Here is a 5,867-nt window from a genome sequence, read left to right as displayed (position 1 = left end):
CCACCTACAATGCCAAAATTCTCGTCACACTCCGTACCCACCGAGGAGAATCTACCAAATGGTACTCCTACACCGCAACATCTCACCGGAAATTTTATTGCCAAGTCCGCCTTCATCCAATTAGTTGAGAGGAGCCAATTCGGGGGGATGCCTAGTGAGGACCCTCATTCTCATATGGAAACCTTTTGCGACTATTGTGATGCTATCTCTCAAACGGGCGTGACTCAAGACCAAATTAGATGGGTCTTATTTCCTTTTTCCTTAATCGGCACCGCGAAGCAATGGTTGAAGGGCCTTGATAAGGCCACCCTTGGAATAGATTCTTGGAAGAAGTTGGCTCTAGCTTTCTACAAAAAATTCTACCCACCGGAAAAGACTAACATGCTAAGAGCTCAAATTACGGGTTTTAAGCAAAGGGATGAAGAGTCTTTGTATGAAGCTTGGGAGCGGTTCAAGGGAATTTTTCGCTCATGTCCTCACCATGGACTTAGCGAATGGTTTTTGGTGCAACAATTTTGGAATGGTTTATATGAAGATTCTAGGAACATTCTCAATATGGGATCAAATGGAATGTTCACCGAAGTTGATGACAATCAAACATGGAACAAGATTGAGGAAATGGCGGTCCATAACTCGCAATATAGTAGACCTCGCAAGGCTACTAGAGGAGGAAAGCATGAAGTGGACTCCGTTACTCAATTGGGTGCTCAACTTAGTGCTCACATTGACACAATCAACTTGAAGTTTGAACAAGCTATGGCTAGACTTGAGGAAAACTCAAAATCATCAAAGCATCATGTTAATGCCATGACGGCATCCTCATCAATCCCAAGTGGGATATGTGAGAATTGTGGAACTTTGGGACATGACCAAGGTGAATGTAGGGGAACAAATGAACAAGTGAATGCTTTCCAAGCATACAAGAGTGGTACCCCTTATTCCAACTTTTACAATGAAAACACCAAATTCCATCCAAATCTCTCATACAAAAGCCAAAATGTTCAAAACCCTCAAACAACATACACTCCACCACCCATGAGAAACCAAAATCAAAGACCCTTTTACAATCAAAACCAAGGTTACCAAAATCAAAATCCATACAATCACCAAAATGACCAAGGCTTTGATGTCCAAAAAGCGGTCCTCCAAATGCAAAAGAATCAACAAGAATTTTTCACTCAAATGCAAAAAGATAGCCAAGCAAAGGAAACCACCATCAACAACATTCTAGCTCACACCAAGATGTTGGAAACACAATTGACTCAACTAGCATCTTCAAGCTCACAAAGACAAAAGGGGCAATTACCACCTCAAGGTAATCCCCCTAGACATGAAACGGTTAGTGCCATTCATTTGAGAAGTGGTACAAGGTATGAAGCACCGAAGAAGCAAGTTGAGGATGAAGTTGTGGAAGCTAGTGAAAAGGAAGAAATTGGGCAAAACTCCAAAGATGGAGAATCATCAAAAGAAGAAAGTTCAAAGAAAAATGAAGACAAGGCCAAGGAGAAGGAGCCCATTGTGATTAGACTTCCTTTTCCAAGTCGTCAAGCCAAGCCCAAATTTGATGATCAACTTGGAAAGTTCATGGAAATTGTGAAGAATTTAGAAGTCTCAATTCCTTTTACGGAATTAATCAATCACGTTCCGGCCTATGCGAAATACATGAAAGATATCCTCATAAAGAAGAAGTCGATCCGGAAGCTTGAGACTATCGCCTTCACTAAGGTGAGTAGTGCAATACTTCAAGGAGTTCACCTCCAAAACTAAAGGATCCGGGAAGCTTCTCAATACCGTGTACCATTGGCGACACAACGATCAACAAAGCCTTATGTGATCTAGGGGCTAGTGTGAGTGTCATGCCGTACTCGGTGAGTAAAAGGTTGGGGATGGGAGAGCTTAAATGCACCAACATCACACTCCAAATGGCCGATAGATCGACGAAGACACCGTTAGGGATATGGGAAGATGTCCCCGTGCGAATTGGGAAGTTTTTCATCCCGGTGGACTTTGTCATTGTTGATATGGAGGAGGATTCCAACATTCCAATCATCCTAGGAAGACCTTTCCTACACACCGCCGGTGCGGTGATTGATGTGAAACATGGTGAGCTCACTCTAGAAGTGGGAGATGAAAGCATAACCTTTAATCTTGACAAGACTATGAGAGCTCCTCGTTTGCATGAACCATGTTTCATGATTGATCATTATAGCCGAAAGGATGAAAGGAAGAAATCGGAACTCCAATGGAAGAAGAAAATTGAAGATGCTCCATTCAAAGAGCAAGTGAATTGTGACAAGGAGAGCTTGCAAAGCTAATCAAAATCAACCAAGGAAGAAGAGGATGGCCTCATTGGCCAAGAGAAGAAATTGGGAGAGTTGTCTCCATCTAAGCAAGAGATTTTCAATGATCAACTCAATGAAGTTTGTGGTCTTTGGGACGACGAATTTGAAGGGATTTTTAATCCCTACATTGGACATGCCATCGATCATGATCAACAACAAGGGCCACGGTCTATTGAGAACCTCTACCATGATAATGAACAAGCTTTTGATTACTTCTTCAAGGTGTTGAGCAACATCAACAACACCTTGGACATGCCCCCTTGACATCTCATCAAGAATGAGAGTTTGGTGGAGTCCTCCCTAAACCACCACTTGTAAATATTTCTAACTCCCTAACTTACATTGCAATTCTTGTATTGCATTTTTGTCATCTTTGGATTTTTATTTACTTTGATCAAAATAATTGTCATGTTTGAGAGAAAGTGAGGGAGGGACTAACGATTTCAATTGATGTGTAGTGCTTTTAACTTAGTGTGGGGATGGCAATTGCCTAGGCTATCCATGCCTTAGTAGTGCCCCCACAATGACGAACACAAGACTTGAAGAAAGAATGGAAGAACGGTATGGGAAATGCAATGTGCACGGATGGAACTGAATCCGTGTACACAGGGGAAGAATCCGAGCGGATTCCAGAGAATCCGCCCGTCTTACAGAATCCGAGCGTATTGCAGAAAAGACGCCCGTCCTGAACTGAGCTGAATTTTGAAAATTTCTTGACTGTGACTGAATCCGGGCGTCCTCTGAAGAATCCGCCCGTCTTGAAGAATCCGTCCGTCTTGTAAGAAAGACGTCCGTCTTTGCAGCTGAGGAAAACAAGCAAAATTTTCTGGACTGAAATCCGTCTGTCTTTAAGCAAATCCGCCCGTCCCGTGTTCAGCAAATCCGAGCGGATTGTCGCAAATCCGCCCGTCTTTAGGAGAGTTTTGCAAAGTTCAGAAAGAGCAGAATCCGCACGGATTGGGCAGAATCCGCACGGATTGCCCCTGCAGATTCGAAAATTTTGGCCTCTTTAAAACCCCTCCCACCTTCATTCATTCATTCATTCATTCATAAACACTACCCACAACATCAAAACCCTCATCCTCTCCATCACAAAAACAAAAACCCTCAACAACATTCACCAAAATCAAATCAAACCATCCTTCCAACAACAAATTAATCACTCCTTCTTCAACAAAAATCAAAACCAAGCAAAAATATTCAACCTTTGAGTCGATTTTTGTTTTCATAAAGGCAAAGCCTTTCACCTTCAAATCGATTTGGGCATACTACAAATTGAAGATTTTTCATTCTTTTCTTGGTTAGTTCATCAATGGCAAGGACTAAGGGAGCAACAAAGGCACCAAAGGCTAAGGCACTCTCACAAAGGCAAAAGGCTCTTCAAACAAAGAAAGCATTGGCTATGGTGGTAGCAACACCAAACTTGGAAGTGCAACAACAACAACAACAACCTTCTATGGGAGCAACAACACCTTCTACTCCGGTAATTGATCAACTTTTGCATTATCCGGAGGTAACTTTTATTTCCGATACCCATAGAAATACCTTTGTCAAGTTTGCTATGAAGTCATTACAATCCACCAAATTCATATGTGAAGATACCTTACAAAAATTGGGTGTTCTTGAACAAACAAAAGCCTTTTTCAATGCCATGGGGTTGAAGAAATTGTTTGAAACAAGGGAATTGACATACCCCTCCCTTACCTTGGAATTTTTAAGTTCTTTGATAGTCACCAAAGTTGAGAATAGGGAGAATATCAAGTTTCGTCTAGCTAATGTTAGTAGACGCATTACCTTTAGGGAATTGGGTGAAATTTTGGGTCTTAGTGATGAACCGAGTTATTTTAAGAGTTATGGAAAGTATGACCCCGAACCTCTTTGGGAGGCAATCTCCGGGAAGAAATTTGAGGATTTTCATGCGAGTCGTGCTCTTTTGGTCCACCATCTGGGCATAAGAGTATGGCACAAGGTCGTGGGTAACACCATAATTGCTAGGAAAGATACCAACTGATGCGGTCGTTTCTACACCAAAAATAAAATACCTAAGTACTACTAACAGAAGTCAGCGGTAAGTAGGGTCGATCTCCACAGGGAGGCGGTGTACTATCTATTTGTCCGTTTATCTGTCTAAATGTCACAATTGGGGTTTTGATTGATTTAACTAAACTAGAAATTAAGGCAAGGGAAAAGAATTAACAGTAAGAGAAAGAAGTATGCTAAGAGTCGGTCCACCGTGGCAGCTGTCAGATCTATTATATCAGGAATATTAAGGCGATTAGACTATTGATAAGAAGAGCTATGGTCGTCACCTTTCGGTCCTTAAACCGCCCTAGAGTGTAAACAGCTTAACTTTCGCCCTCACTGCAATACCCTATTGTAATTAAGCAAGCCTTCCCTTCCAATCTTTCGATCTAGGTCGGGGTTAACTAGAATTATGGTCTCCTGCATGCATTCATTCGACCGGATAACAATTAAATTGCCTAATACAATTCTTATCGCAGGGCTAATCTATTTAATACAATTAAAGCATGCTACCACGGCTTCCCTAATCCTAACATACTACGGGGAAATTAGCTAGACATGGGAATGGGGGAAACAAGAATAAAAGAAATAATAACAATAAACATTAAAAGAAAGAGAAAAAGGGAAGAAGAAATTACTAGATTAAAGGATCCGGAAATAAAGAGTAACGGTGTATAGAGAAAAGAGAAGAGCAGTTTGATCCTCCGATTATTGGATGATTCCAAATGATATCCCTAACTCCTATTTATAAGAAATTAGGAGTAGGATTAAACCTAATTAACGAATTAAACCTAAAAGCCCAGCCCGTAGCAAAGTCCACTCGATCGAGTAAAGAAATCACTCGATCGAGCAAACTCAACTTGAAAAACATTTCGATCGACCAAGTAAGTGCTCGATCGACGATTACACATAAGGGACTGGTCGATCGACTAAGGAAGCAACTCGATCGACTATTTATTGCACCTAAAACCACTCGATCGAGTAATAAATCACTCGATCAGGTGGGTCTTGACTTCAATGACTACAATTCTCGTTAGTTTGACTTTGACTTGTCCTTTTAGCTCCGAAACAGCTTCACGCATCCCAAGACAGCTATAATTCCCGCTCCAAATCTACTCTTTCTCCAAATGCATGCTAAACGGGCGGTAATTGGCTTGATTTCCGCTACTTTATGGTTCATTCCTGCAAATAAGACAAAATAACCCAAAGTAGCATATTCGGGGCATTTCGTAGCATAAAACCACGATAAAAGCATAGAAATACGTGCATAAAATAGGCTAAAAAGACTATATAAAATGCACGTATCAAATCTCCCCAAACCAAACCTTTACTCGTCCCCGAGTAAACTAAAATGCAACTAAAGGAACGGAAAAAGATAACTCAGAGCCAGCTACAAATGCCCACTTAAGCCAATTTAATGCAAGCAAACTAACACTTATAGCTAAACAGTCAAATGCAAACGAGTTGTAAGATGTTTATAAAAGTAGCTGAACCGTCGACCTT

At 41.2% G+C, this 5,867-nt stretch overlaps 1 non-coding gene across 1 annotated transcript; it reads right to left on the bottom strand.

The window, feature by feature from the left end:
* Nucleotides 1–381: 381 nt before the first annotated feature.
* On the bottom strand, nt 382–488 carry LOC141602750 (small nucleolar RNA R71). Its single transcript, XR_012524662.1, has one exon. It is a non-coding gene; the product is annotated as a small nucleolar RNA R71 (small nucleolar RNA).
* Between the last annotated feature and the right edge of the window lie 5,379 nt (nt 489–5,867).

The sequence above is a fragment of the Silene latifolia genome, chromosome 9 (assembly GCF_048544455.1).
Source record: "Silene latifolia isolate original U9 population chromosome 9, ASM4854445v1, whole genome shotgun sequence".
Taxonomy (NCBI): domain Eukaryota; kingdom Viridiplantae; phylum Streptophyta; class Magnoliopsida; order Caryophyllales; family Caryophyllaceae; genus Silene; species Silene latifolia.
The sequence above is the reverse complement of the archived record's forward strand: the minus strand, read 5'-3'. Positions and strand labels throughout refer to the sequence as shown.